Consider the following 19,069-nt stretch of genomic DNA (forward strand, 5'->3'; position numbering starts at 1 on the left):
TGTAAGTGTAAAATTTGTACTCAACTTCTGGAAGCCTTTTAATTTCTTAGTTCAAAAGTGAGAGATCCTTAATTCAGCCTTATGAGTAACAATTATTTGCATAGTTAAGAGTTCCTAAATTATTGGTTGATGGATACCTGGCAGTACTCTTGTCATTTCTCAGAAGTTCCCTATTAAATCTCTTTCTCAGTATCTCTCTCCCTCTCTCTCTCTTTCTCTCTCTCTCTCACACACACATACACATATTATACTTAGGAGCACAGGCTCTGGCATTATAAAGTTTAAAGTTGTAATTCCAGTTCTGCTGTTTCTGGGACATTTTATTTTAGGTGAGTAACCTAATCTCTGAGCCCTTTTATTTTCATCTGTAAAATAGAGATTCCAATTATAACAGACAATCTTCAAAATATCTCTAATCATTTTTTTCATCCCTAATCATTTTAGAGTTTCTTTTACAGAGTCAGATACAAAGCAATGTCTCGATATATTTTTATTACTTTTTTAGGACTTGCTTTTCCCTGAGTCTCTGAGTCTCCATAACTAAATGCAATTTCCAGTAAATTGAGTAACTCTTGTTATCAGCAAAGATTTTAACTAAGTTGATTACTTTTCAATGCAACCCAGATTAGTTTTTTTCCTTTTATTTTATTTTATTTTTTTGCCTTATGTAGGTGTTCAATAAAGATACATTTCATAAATGATTGAATGAATAGATGAGTGCATGGATGAATAATTAAATGCTACTTCTTGAGAAGGTAGAACACATGACACAGTGGAAGAGATGAGGAAAGGATCCAAGGGGAAAAACATGCCCAACTCACTTTTTTGTCCAGGGTCAGACTGAAAAGAACTGCTCTGTTTTGAAAAACGCAAAGGAGAAGGGCACCTGTGTGGCTCAGTTGGTTGAGGATCCAACTCTTAATTTCGGCTCAGGTCATGATCTTGGGGTCCTGGGATCGAGTCCTGCATTGGGCTCTGGGCTCAGCAGGGAGTCTGGTTGAGGATTTTCTCTCTCCCTCTCCCTCTGCCACTCCCCCTGCTTGTGCTCACTCTCTTGTCTCTAAAATAAATAAACAAATCTCAAAAAAATGCAAAGGAGAACTTGTGAAATATCTTAGTTTAACTATTTTTAGAAGTTAAGCATAAAATTTCCTGATGACTTTTGTATTTGGCACCAGTAAAAATAATGTGGGATTAGCCATATTGGAGATAAAATGCTGAGGTACAATCACATTAAATGACATTATGTACCCTAAATTTATGGAACATTTGTTCAGGCCTTTTCCACATTCTGTTGTGCCTCTAAGTAAAATGTTTGGTAATCTAGATACAAAGCTATATGTCATAAGACTTTTAGGTACCTACTGTGTCAAAGGTTTCCCTTGTAAAGGTCATATTTTGCCATGGAATGGATTTGCAAAAGTAACACACATGCCAGTATCACCGGCAAATACAAGTGCCAACAAACTTCAATTTAAATTGATGAACATACAATCAAATGATAGTATCATTTTCTTATGTTTTATGGGAAAAGGTGGGTAGGAAATGTGTAACAGTGGAAACTTTATAGACTGAAATAATAATACATCATTTTGAAAACATAAAATACATTAACCAGTGTTGTTACGGTATCTTCCATGAATATTTCACTGTACTTTAGACATTGCCTACAATCAATGTTTATGATAATCTCTACCCTCTGAAGTGGAATCATGCCCATGGTACACATTATTCATATAAATGATTAAGCACTGAAAAGAATTCAGCATTTAAAGACAATTTGCTTTGATTTACGCAGTGCTTCTTCCAAAAGATGATACCAAGAATTATTGCTTACTGAATTGGAATTACAAATCCTTCCAGAGTTAGTTTTTTTCTCTAACATCAATATCAATGAAAGTAAAGAAAATTTACATATTCATTAAGAAATACAGGCACATAATTATACAACAAGAAAAACTTTTTTTCATAGACTATTTTTTAGAACAGTTCTAATTTTACAGGAAAATTGAGAAGATAGTATAGAGTGTTTCTATACACACTACACCCATTCTCCTCTATTACTAACAACTTATATTAGTATGTTACATTTGTCACAATTAATTAACAAATATTGATACATTATCATTTACTGAAGTCCGTACGTCAGTCAGTTTTCTTTAGTTTTTACCTAATGTCCTTTTTCTGTTCCAGGATTCTATCCAGGATAATACATTACATTTAGTTGCCATGTCTCCTTAGGCTCCTTTTGATTTTGATAATTTCTCAGACTTTCCTGGTTTTGATGACCTTGACAGTTTTGAGTAGTATAAATCAGGTTTTTGTACAATACTGCTAATGGAATTTGTTTGATGCATTTCTCATGATAAGATTGGGATTATGTGTTTGGGGGGAAAGACCACAGAGTAGAAGGGCCACTTTGTCAGATCACATCAAGCGTACAGTCAACATGATTTATGAGGGCTGAGGGTGACCTTGATCGCCTGACTGAGGAAGGGTTTTTTAGGTTTTTCTCTTGTAAAGTTACTCTTTTTCCCAATTTCATACTGAACACTTTGGAAGAAAGTCATTATTCTTAGCTCACAACTAAGGAATGGGGAGTTATGCTTAAGGTAGGGTATCTATATAAGCTATTTGGAATTCTGCATTGGAGATTTGTCTGTTTTTCCCTATTTAATTATGTATTCTTATCAGTAAGAACTCATGGATTTGTATTGTATACTTTGGGTTATAATGTAATACTACTTTATTTACTTTGTTGCTCAAATTGTTCTAGTTGTGACCAATCTCAACTTTCAGTTGTGACCAATCTGAACTCTTCTGTTACTTTGATATGCCCTGATCCATATAGGTCTGTATTTTTTAATATTTCCTTTTTTCTGAAAGATAGTCTAGGCTCATCTTGTATATTTACTGTCCCAGCCCTAGAATCCGCCATTTTTCCTAGATCCTTTTATTGCAGAATGGTATTAGACACTGCGATCTGGGTGGGAGGTATGCTCATTGCTGTTGAGGTGTGATTGTTTCTAGGTCTTCTTAGCTTATTGAGCCAAGAGATACATGTGTTACCCTGACCATGTATATACATATATCTATAAACATTTCTATATATAAACCATGTGTGTCAATATTAAGCTAATCATGAATGTATACTGAAATTTCCAACTCTGATCTATTATCATATAGATCATTCTTGCCTCATTCCTTGCTTATTTTTAAATTTCAAATCCAACAAAACACTTGACTTTTAAAAGTGTAAAAATCAGTGGGGTGCCTGGGTGGCTCAGTCGTTCAGCGTCTGCCTTCGGCTCAGGTCATGATCCCAGCGTTCTGGGATCGAGCCCGCATTGGGCTCCCTGCTCAGTGGGAAGCCTGCTTCTCCCTCTCTCACTCCCCCTGCTTGTGTTCCCTCTCTCGCTGCCTCTCTCTCTGTCAAATAAATAAATAAAATCTTTAAAAAAAAAATAGAAGTGTAAGAATCAGTACCTTTTTTTTTTTTAGATTTATTTATTTATTTTGAGAGAGAGAGAAAGAGGGAGAGAGAATCTCAGGCAGACTGCCTGCTGAGCATGGAGCCCAACGCAGGGCTCAATCCCACGACTCTGAAATCATGACCTGAGTCAAAATCAAGAGTGGGACACTTAACCAGCTGAGCCACCCAGGCACCCCTGAAAGTGTGAAAATTAGTACTTCCAACATCAATAGACTGCCAGACATCTGCTTCCAATAAGATGGAGTAGCTCATTTCTCCCAGGACCTCACACTTAAAACTAAAACCCTGACTATAACATAACAAACAAGCATAGGAGACACTGAAAGATGGAAATGAGAAGGTCCTTACTAAGGACCATGGGACTTGAGGAATGATATGGTGATGGCTTCCTGTTTCCTGCTGCTTCCCATATATCATGCAGAGTGCACTGCAGGAGCCTCTAATCTTACATCACCAGCAGAACAAGAGACAAAAAAAGCTTTAAGGAAAACCTGGTCTCCCCAGCCAAAGTATGAAGAAAAGGGTTGCTGACAACAGAAAACCATTTTGGCAATACATACTGTGCTCAAGCCAAAATCCAATGGAAAAATTGCACCTGCTACCTATACCCCCTGGTTTCAGTGAGACCACGTAAAGAACTGATCTTCCGCACAATCCCACTCCTGCCCTCCAAAAGCAGGCAGCACTGTGATTCTTCTACCAGGGTTATTTCAGTGTCTCCATCAGTGAGCTGAGCCTCCACACCTATCCATCAGCAAAGAGACTTAGACAGGGCTAGTTAACACTGAACTGTCCTCACACAGTCAGCACCCAATTTGGGAGCTTAGCCTCCACCTCTACTTGAAATAAAGCCCCATGTTGGGTGTAGAGATTACGTAGAAATAAAATCGAAAAAAAAAAAAAAATCCTTCAATGAATTCCCATCTTCCTTAGGATAAAATCTCACATTCTAACTGTCTCAGTCTGTTTGCACTGCTATCACAAAATACTACAGACTGGGTGGCTCGTGAACAACAAATATTTTCCTCACAGTTGTGGAGGCTGGAGGTTCAATCAGTTAGTTGGGTGATGTCCCTTTCCTGGGTCACAGATTTGTCTTTGTATCCCTAAGTGGCAGAAGGTGCTAGGGAGCCTGGTGGAGTCTCTTTTACAAAATCACAAATTCCTTTCAAGAGGGCTCCACCCTCATGACTAAATTACCTCCCTAAGGTCCCACCTATGAATACCATGATATCTGGGAATTAGGATTTTAACATATGAATTTGGGGAGGACTCAGACATTCAGACCAGGGCATTTAGTAATATACCTAGACCACTCCTGGTCTGGCTTCTAAGACTCTCCCTTATCTTCTTTCTTGTACTCCAGTGAGCACTCTTTATACTGATTGTATATGGAACTATTTTCTGGTCTAATCCTTAGCTATTCTTTTTCTTGCTACTATGAATTTCTCTTTTCTTTGCTTCAAAAATTCACTCATTCATGTTACATATCCATCTCAAGTACTGCCTTCTACAGAAAACCCTGCTGATACTCCTCACATACCACTGTCCACAGCACGAATTAAGGTCCTGCTGTGTCTTCCCATAACACTCTGTAATAATTTGTATTGTAATTATGGATTTACTTATCTGAGTGTCCCAATACATTGAATTCCAGATGGTAAGGTAATGCTTTTATAATGGTAACACTGGTGCCTAGTAAACCCATGGCATACTTTAGGAGTTCAGTAAATATTTGTTGAATGAATGGAATGGTCAACTTGAAATCTTAAGTCATTTCACTTTTTGAAAATCTATCAAAGATACCCAGTTTCCCAAAAAGATTGGACACTTAGTGATGTAGGAAAGAACGTTAGGGCTTGAAGACAATGGCCAACAATCTTGAGATGTCTTTGGTGCAAAAACATGATTTTATTAAAGCACAGGGACAGGACCCATGGGCAGAAAGAGATGCACTGGATCGTGAGGAGTGGACCATTATATACTTTCAAGTTGGGAGGGGGTTAGGGCTAGCGTAGGTCTCTAAGGAATTTTGGAAGCAAGGTTTCAAGGACCTTGAGGGGACTAGCTATTGTTGGGAAAAGGTCATTTATTACTGTCTAATAAAACCTCAGTCATGAGACCTTCAGATGTATATCGATAGGCCATATGCTTGGGGGATGATTGCCAACATGTATCTTGGAGGGTAGAGATAAAGGAAGTTTCCAAAAGAATTTTTATGTGTTAGAGTAGGCTTATAGGATCTTTGGCAGGGGGGGAGGGGATTGGGCTAGAATTGCCTTTTGCCCTTATCAAAGTGTCAACATCCAGGCAGTTGAGTCCCTAGAGAAATGTCACTCCGCCTGTTTCAAGGACTTGTCAATGGGCTATAGGTAGTAAGGAAATTTAATAATTTTTCTCTGCCTTTGTTTACCACATCGTTAGGATCTTAGATTTAATAAAGATTTAATAAAGGAAATTGTTACTGATACATCAGTGCTTAAATTCCTCAAAGTAAAACCATTAACCCAAGGACTTAAGGTTTTCCACTTGGACTTGCAAGCTAGTCATTAATACCCACTGTCCCCATTGTATCAGATGATGACAGTGCTTCTGTCATAACTCTCTCAGCACTCATCATTGCAGTATAGACTGATAGAATCATGCTGTTACCTGTAATTATCTACTTTAGGGCAGGCCAGAAGTGTCCAAGAGCTAATATATCTGGGTGTGGTTTTCAACCATGACAGAGGAGGGTTGGAAGATGAGTACTTCATGTTTCTCACCCATTATTGGGGTAACTCCGAGTCATGCTCTGTAGTCTCACGGAACTTCCCGGAAGGACTGACAATAGTCCCCCCAGAGTAATCTGTTCAGTAATGCACCACTATTGGCCTCCTTCCATCCCTCTACTCTCAGTTTCCATTCCACCTCTGAGTTTCCTGGGACTACCTCCCAGATAAACAATTTGCATTCAAATTCTCTTCTCAGGTTCTGATTCTAAGGGAACTCAACCTAAAACATTTTCAACAATGTATATCCTCTTAATAATCCAGTGCTCCTTGCAGAGCCATCACTGTAAAAGTACCACGGCATGGCACTCTTCCTAGATCCTAATGTAAACATATAGGAAAGAACATGACTTTGAAGAGAAAAATAATTCATATGAGAATGGCCAATGGATAAAGGGAAGGTAATATAGTGCCATTTGTTTTCCATTAATGATGCTGTGGAATTTATGGGCAGATGGTCAGTAACAGGTGTGACTATAATTTGAGGAGACTGCTTCCTCAACTACTCAGAAAACTGCTATTACTATTTTGGAAGCACAGTTTCAGGACTTTATTTCTTTACTTGCAGTCTTTCCTTTTACGTTAATTTCTATTTTTCTAAATCACTGACCAGCAGTCAATAGATTTATTCTCTCCCTACCACGCCATCACAAAAAGAGATGTGTGTGTGTATGCTTCCCCTGAGACACGGACACTTTTGTGTACATCAGTGCTTGAAAAGACAAGCTCATGGGGCATGTGTGCGGTGGATATTACATATTAAAAGTCTCTTTGAAATATATTTCTTTTAAGTTTCTATGTTTATTTTATGAATAATTAAGTTTAGTCAAATTAATAATTTACTAAAGATCTAGATGAAGACTAAAGGAAGGAAGTAAATTTTAAAGAAAAGAAAACTTGCCTTTTTTTGCCTTTTGTGTTGTAATGGACAAAGGATAATGGCTTTTTTTTTTTTTTTTTTCCTGCTTGGCTTGAAGGCCCCAAATTAAACCTGTACTCTTGTCATAATATGTTCATTTGTGAGTATTCAAACTTATAAACTGTGAATTTCCCTTAAGTTATTATACTGTTTAGGAGATCTAGATGTGGACATGTACTTAAAATTTTAAAATTGAGATCTTTAAGTGTAGATAATGTCCCTTTCTCTTGCTGTCTCCATTTCAGTTTCTTGAGTTTCTGGAAGGCCTGGTTTTCCCAAAGGAACAGTTTCTGGTAGAAGTCTGAAGGTGTGATCCACGAAAATCAAGTATAGCCAATGAATTAAGGATAAGAAGGTTTCCAATCAGGTAGGAACACTTAATCTCACACATTGAACCACCTTAAATAAAGTGTGCCAATGGCTGGATATAACTACTTGGAAAAAGATATATAACGTACAAGGAAGCTGTTTGCAATTCCCTTGGCGGTTGTGGTGTTTATCAGAGAGTACCTTGGAGGGAAATGAATACAATAACAGTATGATGTTTTTTTCCATTTTTAGCTTGTTGTTGCCTAGTACACATAGTGATCTTGGTGACTGGCTTAATCCTAGGAGGTTAGACATGTGGAGCGGCAGATTAATCTTTTTGTTACTTTCTCCTAAGACAAATCATTTTCTACGTTGTCTTCATGATCTTCTAGTTGCTTATTATAATTAATGGCCATGATGACATAAAGTAGTCTTTGAAGTGAAGAGCAGCTCCAATCAGTGTTGTGAAGAAATCAGCTTGGTTCTTGTTGGGGCACATCATTTTTGGTCTTGGCAAAAAGTGAGTGCACATAGGGAGTTAAAAGGGAGGAAAATGGGGCATGGGAAAGAGGACCTTATTTACGTATGCATGTCAAAATCCCACTAACAATTTTATTTTTCATTAGCACAGTTGGAGATAAAAACTTAAGACAAAAGGATAATAAAGATGTCTCATTATATGGCAAGACAAAAGGCAATAGTGACATCAAAATCAGGGCCTATACTCAGTATTTAGTACACCACTTGATCCCTGCTCAGTACTCAATGTAAGACCCCAGGGGAATGGCTTATGGATGAATGAATGTAAAAAGTTAACATGTTAGAAAATGTGGTTTATCCTTGTATTTCCTTGTGTGTTGACTTCTGTATTCTCAGGACCCAGCACTGTAACTGTCACATGGAATATAAGCAATAAAGTTTGTTCAAAGAATGGATCCATCCCTGTAATTCTAAGGATAATTATAAGACCAACACAGACCGCATGTTTGTGAGATCTATGGCAAAAGTATCCATGAGATGAAAGCCTAGCTAGATCTCACACTGGTGATATAGCTGGAGTTTATCTGGTTTAAAATTCTTTTTTAGTATAGTTGACAGACAATGTTACATTAGTTTCACAACATGGTGTACAACATGGTGATTCGACATCTCTGTATGTTACCCTATGCTCACCACAAGTGTAGCTACCATCCATCGCCATACAATACTGTTACAATATCATTGACTATATTCCCTATGCTGAGCTTTTAATTCCTGTGACTTATTCATCTCATAACTGGAAGTCTGTATCTCCCACTCCCCTTCATCCATTTTGCCCACCCCCTCACCACCCTTCCCTCTGGCAATCATCATTTGTTCTATGTATTTATAGTTCTGATTCTGCTTTTTGTTTGCTTGTTTATTTGTTTTGTTTTTTTAGATTCCACTTCTGAGTGAAATCATATGGTATTTGTCTTTCTCAGTCTGATTTATTTCACTTAACATACTACCCTCTAGGTCCATCCATTGTGTCTCAAATGGCATGATCTCATCCTTTTTGATAATTGTGTAATATTCCTTAGTGTGTGCATGCTGCATCTTTCTTATTCATTCGTCTATTGATGGATACTTAGGTTGCTTCCATAATTGGTTATTGAAAAAAACGATGCAATAAACATAGGGTGCACATCTTTTCAAATTAGTGTTTTTGTTTTCTTTAGGTAAATACCCAGTAGTGGAATTATTAGATAATGTGGTGTTTCTATTTTTAATTTTTTGAGGATCCTCCATACTGATATCCACAGTGGCTGTACCAATTTATATTTCCACCAACAGTGCACAAGGATTCCTTTTTCTCCACATCCTCACCAACACCTGTGATTTCTTGTCTTTTATTTTAGCTATTCTGACAAGTGTAAGGTGATAGCTTATTGTGGTTTTGATTTACACTTCCCTGATGATTATGATGTTGAATATCTTTTCACGTGTCTGTTGGCCATCTGTGTGTCTTCTTTGGAAAAATATCTATTTAGTCCTCTGCCCATTTTTTGATTGGATTGTTGTTTTTTGGTATTGAGTTGTATAAGTTCTTTGTATATATATATTTTGGATATTAACCCTTTGCTGATATATCATTTGCAAATATCTTCTCCCATTCAGTACGTTGCCTATTTGTTTTGGTGATGGTTTCCTTTGCTGTGCAGCTTTTTATTTTGATGTAGTTCCAATAGTTTATTTTTGCTTTTGTTCCATTGCCTTAGGAGACATATCTAGAAAAGTGTTGCTGCAGCTGTTGGAGAAATTACTGCCTGTGTTCTCTTCTAGAATTCTTATGGTTTCAGGTCTCACATTTAGGTCTGTAATCCATTTTGAGTTTATTTTTGTATATGGTACAAGAAAGTGGTCCAGTTTCATTTTTTTACATGTAGCTAGCTGTCCAATTCCCAGCACCATTTCTTGAAGAGACAGTGTTTTTCCCATTGCATATTCTTGTCAAAGATTAACTGACCAAAAAGTGTGGGTTTACTTCTGGGCTCTCTGTTCTGTTCCACTGATATATGTCTATTTTTGTGCCAGTACCATACTGTTTTGACTACTACAACTTTGTAGAGAATCTATCTAGTTTTAATCATTTACATATCATCCCATTACATTTAGGTGTAGTACCTACATTAGACATACTATTACATGACTCACATAAGGATAGAAAATCGCCTGATAAACTTTTGTGCCACATTATTTGCAAAACATGAGTTTTGGAGCATTTTTATAATGACAAGGTAAGGACAGTTTCAGAATCATTGAATTCTAAAGTTATTTATACTTTTCCACAGGTATAGCCATAATACTGCATCAGCTATTTCTCTGTAATCTGCTGTTGCTCTCTTTTGCATTCCCAAGGGACAACAAAAACCATTTAATTAAAGAAAGAAATGTAAATTTTTGAATAATGCAGCTTCCACAAAACCAAATACACACACGCACACACTGTGTCTGTCTCTGTCTCTCTTTCTCAGATATGAAGATGAAGTAACAGTCTAAAATAGCATCCTGGAATAGCAAAATAAGAGGAAATCTGCTCGTATTTTATTATTTTGTTCTTTTATGTACTTACTAATAAAAACTAAGTTGCTAGATGGGAAAATAGCTTTGTAACATTTTTGTCTTTGTATGTATTTATCAGTAATGTATAAGATTACCTCTGCCACTCCATCCTTTCTGTATTCTCTTGGGTCAGGAGATTGTAGTTATCAGTTATTTTTAAAATTCCTAGGCAGCCACAGGACTGGGACAACAAATTATCCCAAAGTAGGAGGTCTCTTTATGGAAAATAAAGTTCTCATATGAAGAGGGAAAACTTTCACAGTTGAATGATTTCAACTTTAAAAGATTAATGAGTAAAAATATATGTGTGTCAAAGCTGACTCTCTTCTCTATAATTAATGACTAGGGGTTATCTTTGGTATGTAGGGGATTTTAACTTTTTTTTTTTTTAAGATTTTATTTCAGACAGAGAGTGAGAGAGAGAGCACGAGCTTGGGGGGGAAGGGCAGAAGAAGCTGACTCCCCAGTAAGCAGGGAGCCCATCATGGGGCTTGATCCCAGGAGCCTGCGATCATGACCTGAGCCAAAGTCAGACCCTTTACTGACTGAGCCACCCAAGCACCCTGGAGATTTTAACTTTAAAAATACTATTGTATAATACTTAATACACAAAAAGAATATATTCAAATATATTAAGTTATGAGATATAATAATAAAGTAAACTACAAACACACCACTAAAACTAAGAACTAGACTGCTGAATCATTGTGCTGTACCCTGATCCCATCTTCCTGCTTTCATCAAATAAATAACTGACTTGGTTTTATGTTCAACATTCACTTAATTTTTATGTAGGTTTTTTAACTATATATGTGATTTTGCTTATTATTGACTTTTATAAAATTGATTTCATATTTTCTGTGCTTGCTTTTTTCACTGAATGTTATGTTTCTAAGGTTCATCCATGTTGTGTTAGTGTTCATTAATTTTTACTACTATATAATATTTCATTGTAAATATAAGAAAATACATTTATTACTCTGTTGATGAAATTTGGGTTGTTTTGGACATATTATGAACAGCACTTACATGAACATTTATTTTTAATGTCGGTACACATGTGCAAGATGTGTTTTAAACATCTATAACAAAAAGTAGAACTACTGAATTCAGGTAACCCCCCTCCTGGAGACTAGCATATTTAAAAGTTTACAATGGTAGTCTGCTTCTGAGTCTGTTTGTGCTCATATCTCTTACTAACATCATAAACTTCTGCCAGTTATATCATTTTCCATTTGAGGTTTTTGGGTTTTTTCCTAATGCTGTGTGTGTTTTCTTTTGTTTTTTACTCTATCAAATGTCTGTGAATCTGATAGTCTTCTTTGTATTAAAATAAAATCAACAAGATTCATAAGAATGAAAATAGGATCTTGAGAAATTTATAAATTCCTACCTGCATTCAAATTGGAGTAAATCAGCCTGAAATTCATAAACAAAACAACAAAACGAAAAACTGTAAGGAACACTCTTACTCAGGGACTCAAACTGTTGCACATGTTTATTCTCTAAGAAGTCTATAATGAAACAGAAGGATAAAGACTGCATGTCCAAACCAAAATGCAACCTTGTAAGTCACGTTTTGGGTCAGGCCATGTAATAGTGGGCCAATGCAGTAAATAAATTAAAACAATTCTTGTTTTCAACAATTTCCTAAGTCAATATTTGGAATAATGAAAAACTTATCTTTTAAGTCCAAGAAATCTGGGCAGTTATTAGTTAAAGCAAACTTGTTGTCCTACTGTTCTACATCCGGCTAAAAACAGTAGTAAGACTGGAGAACACCCATGGACACTGTACAGACTCTCTAAATATAGCTTTTTCTTTCTCTAAAAGCTTTTAGAAATATGCTGTCTTTTGTGAAAACTTGGCCTTTGTAGAGGGCACATGGACACTAAAGTCAGTGACTTTTAGGCCTAGAAAAGCTTTGAAGTATTTTCCTAGTTTGGGAACCCACATTTTGAAGGCATGAAAACTGAAGCCTAAGAAATTCAATATTTTTCCCAGCATCAAATGGTAAAACAAGTAATAATGATGGCATTCAAACCTCTGTCTTCTAAATCCATTGAACATGGATGGCATGTAGTAGCTTATAATACCTGCTTATTTTCATTGCCCTCAACAACACGTTCCTTCTATGCTTTACCCATCTTGTTTCTTCAAGAGGGATGATAACTAACTGCAAAATTTAGCTATAACTAAATTTCAAAAATTGTGTTTTATAACTTATTTTGAACTGCTTTTTTTCTGTTAAAAATATAGAAGGACATTTTTCTTTCCTCCTTGAAATGCCTCGGTCTGCATTTACGATTTTTTACTGTTGAGTTATTGAATAGTAATGAGTACGGAAACGTATTCTAGTAGAGGAGGTAAGTGTTAGGGGCAACATGGTAAACAGTACAGTTGATATAACTTAAAGGGAGATAGAGAGAGAAGGAAGAGAACAAAGATGTGATTTGTTTGGAAAAAATTAATGGCAAGTTAACATTTGGCTATTGTCTATACTTAATACAATATAGCCTAACTTAATTTAAACTCCAGATTAACTTCTGTTGTTTGCATTGCCGTAGACTAGGGAGTAAACAAAACAACAAGATTTTTTGTGTTCCACCATTTTGTATTAATTTCCTAAAGATTTCTACAAGACTTTTTGTTTTTTAACAAAAAACAAAAGACTTGTCTTTGAATTATTTTCCCTGCTTCCTTGCACTTTAATAAGCTGATAAGTGGAATTTAGCTGAATATTTATGATTAACCCTGTCCCATAATTTTAAAAGCACTAGGGATTGTGTGTGTGTGCACAAACACACATACAAACACATTTCCTGTCAACTGTTGTGCTGCCTTTGCAAACAATGAAATAAAGTTTTCAATCAAAAAATGATTATTGTCATCTAGATAAAAATCAGATACGATAGTGGGGCCAGCCATTGGTAAGTTTAAAAGCCATCCTAGGTGATTTATACTTGTAGCAGGATTGAAGGCCTTGCTTCAGCTAAAGCACTTAGATGGAAGTATAAGCAAGCATGGCTCTAATTTCATATCTGAGATCAGTTTTTTTTTTTAATTTGAGTACAGTTGATATACAGTGTTACATTAGTTTCAGGTGTACAACATTGTGATTCAATATCTGTACACATTATGATCTGCTCACCACAAGTGTAGCCACCATTTGTCACCATACAAAGCTATTACAGTATCATTGACTATGTTCCCTCTGCTGTGCCTTTTATTCCTGTGACTTTCTCATTCTAACTGGAAGCCTGTATCTCCCAGTCCCCTTCACCCATTTTGCCCACCCACCCCCGCAACTATCAGTTTGTTCTATTTATAGGTCTGATTCTGCTTTTTGTTTGCTTATTTATTCGTTTTGTTTTTCAGATTCCACATTTGAGTAAAATCATATGGCATTTGTCTTCTCAGACCTGTTTTATTTAGAGTTCTTTGGCAAATGCTTCTATGTTTTTTTATACTCTTTAGCTATGCTATAAAAATACCAAAAGTTGGTGTGAATTAATGAAGTGATATGCAAAAACAGAAGCCTAGAAGATAGGATAGGCATGTAGTCGGTCTTCTAATTGTCACTCGAATAAGTTTGGTTGACATAGACATTATGGAAATTAAGTAAAGACATTAATAATTCATAGTGCTGAAATAAAAATCTAGTTATGTCAGTACAAAAGAAATCCTAATTTGTACCACAAACGTAATGAATTCAAAAAATGCTATTTGTTAAATATTTACTTAGTATCCTGCACTGTACTTATAACCCTTTTCTGAAATTTGGAGGACAAACAAGAAAAATAGAAACTCTCCACCCTCAAGTAGTTTATACTTTGGTCAATGAAATATCTCTATTTTGAGTTCTTTTGATTTATTAAAAGTTTATTTTATTGTAACTTAAAAGTTTAGTAAAAGTTTAGTTTATTGTAACTTCATCAATATAAGTTGTTTTTATATTTATTAAAATCAGTGTTTACCACTTTAAATGTTTCTTAAATATTCCTAATAATGAAATTGTGTCATAATGATAATTTCCAATACTGATAATAGAGTTAATAACAGAGATGCTCGCTATTGATAGCAAAGTGATTTTGACAACCTATAAAATGCCATGATGTTTTTCAGAGTAACAGCTTGTCTTCTCACCATAAAAAGCTGCTTATTAATAGTGATTTTACCACATTTTAAAATTCATATTTTAATATAGTTTGCTTTGTGATGATCTCATTTTAACATTATTATTTATATAGCTAGTATATATGATGTAAATATTCATATATACTTCTCAATGGCTAGATGAGTACATTTTTAATTTCTTAAAGTAGTTATTTAATTTATGTTGCTGTTCTTCAGCATTCCTTTTTCTTTCTGGAGCCTATCCTACTGGACTTCAAAAAGCCTGAAAAATCTGAAAAATCCCATAGGAAGTGATGTATGGGAAATCTCAAAATATAATGATGGCTGAGAAAGAGTATTAAACATTGTGCTGAAGATCATTCCATTAATAAAGAGATTAATCAGTAATTCTAACATTCAGACATATCATAAACATGAAAAACATACTGAACAATGACATTTTCATTTTTTTTTCAAAGATTTTATTTATTTGAGACAGAGAGAGAGAGCAACAAGTTGGGGGCAGGGACAGAGGGAAAGGGAGGAGCAGATTCCCGCTGAGCAGGGAGCCTGACAGGGGGCTCAATCCCAGGACCCCAGGATCAGGACCTGAGCCATAGGCAGACACTTAACCGACTGAGCCACCGAGGTGCCCCTGAACAATGATATTTTCAATAAAGGGGAATATTAAATATTATATAGAAAACTTGTATCTGCAAAGCAGATAATTGGCAATGATGATACATATATTAAAATATGTGAAAACATAATCATAGCAACTGTTTTTCTTTTTGGCTGAAAAGAGGCATATTGGAGTGCTTACGCACTATTTCAATTGGAATAGATAGACATTATGCAGAAAATACTTGATTGCAGAAGAGCAGATATTAGTATGTGTGTGAATGTGTGTTTTCAATTAATGCAGTCTCATTCATTGAGAAAAGAAAAGAATGCCAGATTTACTTTAAATGTGACACTGTGAAATGTTAAAGGGCCATTCTTAGACTTTTTTCTGCTGCTGCTTTTCCTTTAGCTTTCACCCAAAAATGCCATCTTATTATTCATCCAAGTTACAGATCTAGAAGCAATCCCAGGATTCTCACTGAAGGGTGCTCTACCTTCATGTTTCCCACTTGATAAGTCACAAATTCCTGGCCCTTCTATATCAGACAGCTCTCTCCAATGCATGCCTGCTCTTTCACTCTCTAGGCCCAGCATCTCTGCCTCAGCCTCCTACTAAAGTCACTTCTAGTTCACTGTGAGCAGGATCATTTTTAAACCTTCCTCAGTCCTAGGCAACTGCACTTTTGGAAGCTTTACATGACATCTTATCAGATGTATTAAAATGTATCCATATCACATAGGCCATGTAATTTATAGATAACTATGAGAGTTGAGCAACGTAGCAGTTGATGAGTTGTACAGATAATAGTGTTTGAAAAAATTAATTAAACAAGTTTTTATCTCAGTTTTGCAGATTTTTTTTTTCATATTTTGAAACCATTTTTTTTTGAAGTGTCAGTTTAGTAAATCCTTCTCAAATTCCTAGTCCCTGGTGAGTGTGCTTTTACTCTCACGGGCTGAACAGCCCTCACTGAGGCGTCTAAAGATGGGGACCATCACCTGGATGAGTACACCAGATCTGTGGGTGTTGGAATGCAAAGTGTTTCTAGAAATTAAGGAAGAGATGGTGGTGTCAGTTACGTTGTATATCAGATGATAATACTAAAAAGCCAGGTACTGTAGGGATGTCAATAAAATATCATCCTATAATGTCTTAAAACAGTCTGTGAATTTCTTACATACTGAAAAAGAAATACTGCTGACAAACAATCAAAAGAAGATTGGTTTAGTATGCTCCAAAACAAATGTTGGAAAATGGCAGCTGGTTTTGTAAGTGGTTAAACCACCTACTAGTTTCATGACTTAATGTTTCCAAATTCTTGTTATTTATTTCATCTTTAAAAGTGAGATAATGAGAATACCTATTTGATAGCATTGTTGAGAAATTTAAATTATATAATTCTCATACTGTTTAGTGTGGAATCCGGCATACAGTCAATATTTGGTTATTGATAACGCGTTAGTAAACAATAACTGTTTCATTATCCTTATGGTCATTGTTACAACTTGGAGCAGACCAGACATAACTACTGAGCTTGATTTGACCATTTATTGTTATTTTAAAGATGGAAAAGTTAATAGTGAATTATTCTGAAATGTGTCTGTGTTCTAACATCCTTTCAAAAACTAAATATTTACTTGATATAGAAAAAAGTAGTCTTAGTTCAATGAGAAGGTATAGATTTTGAAAGTATCTATCCTCCTTAGAATCATACAGACCCAGAAAAGAAGATAAGACAAAGGATTTAGAAAGTATTATATAACAAAGAACAGCCCCAGTCCCAGGCTTTTAATGCTTGTATAATTTTGATGTGAATAACCCCAGGCTCCCATTCTAACATCAGTACTACCACAGACTGTGTAAGACATGGTCAAGTCGATTAACCTTTCTCTGCTTTAGTTTCTTCATCTGTAAAGTGCAAGTAATATTACTTATCACTTGCCAACCAGCAGTACTTCTTCAGCTAATTGACTGTCTCAGCAGGGATGTTGCAAAGATTAGCAGATAAATGATTTATAAACCCCTTGAAATATTAAATAAGTGATGTAAAAAGCTCTAACAAGAGAAGGACAGAACAAATCATTCCATGCATTAATTTGCTACTTAATTATATATATTTTATTTAAGAACACCCCTAAAAAGAGGTAGGCCTCAGTACAGTGAAAATAGATTACTCAGAATTTTAGAGTGCTTTTTGTTGCTGTTATTTAAAAAAAAAAATCCTGTTATTAAGAATATATAGAAGAAAAAGTATATTAGAGGAAATGATTATAGTTCACCTCCCTAAATTGATGAAAAGTCTTCAACACAGGAAAATAACTGAATAAAAATAAGGAAACACACTTTCTCAGACAACCTTTACTATTAACAATGGTATAACCTTGACAAATTTACTTAACCAATAAGGAGTAAGATAATTAAAAACAAATCTACAAAATGCTTTTTATAGATTTATGAACAACATAGAAAATCCCATGCCAACCTCTGTAAGATACTAAAAAATTAAAGACCCAAATCTCAAGGAAAATAGAAGAGAAGAGCAACAGGAAAATAATTAATTCTTGCACAGTGCCAAATTAAATGAACACTCTAAAAAAGTTATTCATTATACCTGGAGATGGGAAGAGGGTGTAGTTTATAAATTCAGCTAGAGAGATGAGTAGGATTTTGTTGTCATTGGGAGAGAAGGGTATTCTAGGTTGAGAAAACAGCATTAGAAAGCCAATAGAAGATATATTGCAAATGTTAACTATGAGTGAACCTTAGTATGCATGAGAGAGATAGTTTAGGGAAAGATATTAGTAAAGTAAGATGGTTTCAAATTCTAGAAGGCCATGCCAAAAAACCTGAACCATGTTTGGTGGGTTCCCAGGAGCCACCGAAGATTTTTGAGTATTTTATGTTTTATAAATTTAGTCTGGTGATAGTGTAAAGGGTAGGTTGGAGAAGAATACATTTACTTAAGTAAGTAGTTAGCATATAATTTCAGCAGTCAAGAAAGAGATGATGAAACCAGTGACCAGAAAAAAGAATGGAAATGAAGAATATAAAATAGACATTGAATAGATAGAATTAAAAGAACGAGGTTTGAGAAATGATTAGATATAAAGCTAAGAGGTGACTAATTTTTGGGATGGAGTATCGGAGACAATTCTAAGATTTCTAACATACGTGCCTGAGAAAATAGTGGTAATATACACTAAAATAATGAGAATAATGAATAGTTTGGGGGTGGAGGTGGAGATACAGCAAAGAGAATCTGTTTTGAACTTAACTGAATTTGAGTTTTTTAGGACAATCATGTTGGAATATTCAGTAGGCAATAAAAAATCTCAAGCTAGGGGCACCTGGGTGGCTCAGTGGGTTAAGCGTCTGACTCTTGAGTTTGGTTTGGGTCATGATCTCCCAGTGGTGAGATCCAGCCCTACCTTGGGCCCACTGCTCAGCGGGGAGTCTGCTTCAGATTCTCTCCCCTTGTCCCTATCCCTGCTCATGCCTGCATGCACAATAAATAAATAAATAAATAAAATCTTAAAAAATTTCTCAGTCTATACTTGAGAAAAATATCAGGCCCCGCCAAATTATAGATTTGATAGTCATCTATATACAGATGCAGTTAAGACTATGGGGGTAAAAGAGATTATCAAACAGAACATAAAGAATAAATATTATTTAAGAGGTAAGCGGAGGAAAACAACAAAAAGAACAACAAAAAGAATAAATATTATTTAAGAGGTAAGCGGAGGAAAAAG

At 35.5% G+C, this 19,069-nt stretch overlaps 1 protein-coding gene and 1 long non-coding RNA gene across 4 annotated transcripts in view; one reads left to right on the plus strand and one right to left on the minus strand.

Moving 5' to 3' along the window:
• The window catches only part of LOC103661359, a 254,976-nt gene that overhangs the window by 175,681 nt on the left and 60,226 nt on the right, over nt 1-19,069 (minus strand). The window lies entirely within an intron of this gene.
• Nucleotides 1-19,069, plus strand: part of PKIA (cAMP-dependent protein kinase inhibitor alpha) — a 91,608-nt gene that overhangs the window by 53,238 nt on the left and 19,301 nt on the right. Inside the window, exon 2 of one of the 2 annotated variants that reach the window (XM_008689076.1) lies at nt 7,429-7,550. The exons of the other annotated variant lie outside the window; for it this stretch is intronic. The gene's annotated coding sequence lies outside the window, so the exon portion shown is untranslated. The remainder of the gene's footprint in view (nt 1-7,428; nt 7,551-19,069) is intronic. 2 annotated transcript variants of the gene reach the window in all.

Source organism: Ursus maritimus, unplaced genomic scaffold (genome assembly GCF_017311325.1).
Source record: "Ursus maritimus isolate PB19 unplaced genomic scaffold, ASM1731132v1 scaffold_9, whole genome shotgun sequence".
Classification (NCBI taxonomy): domain Eukaryota; kingdom Metazoa; phylum Chordata; class Mammalia; order Carnivora; family Ursidae; genus Ursus; species Ursus maritimus.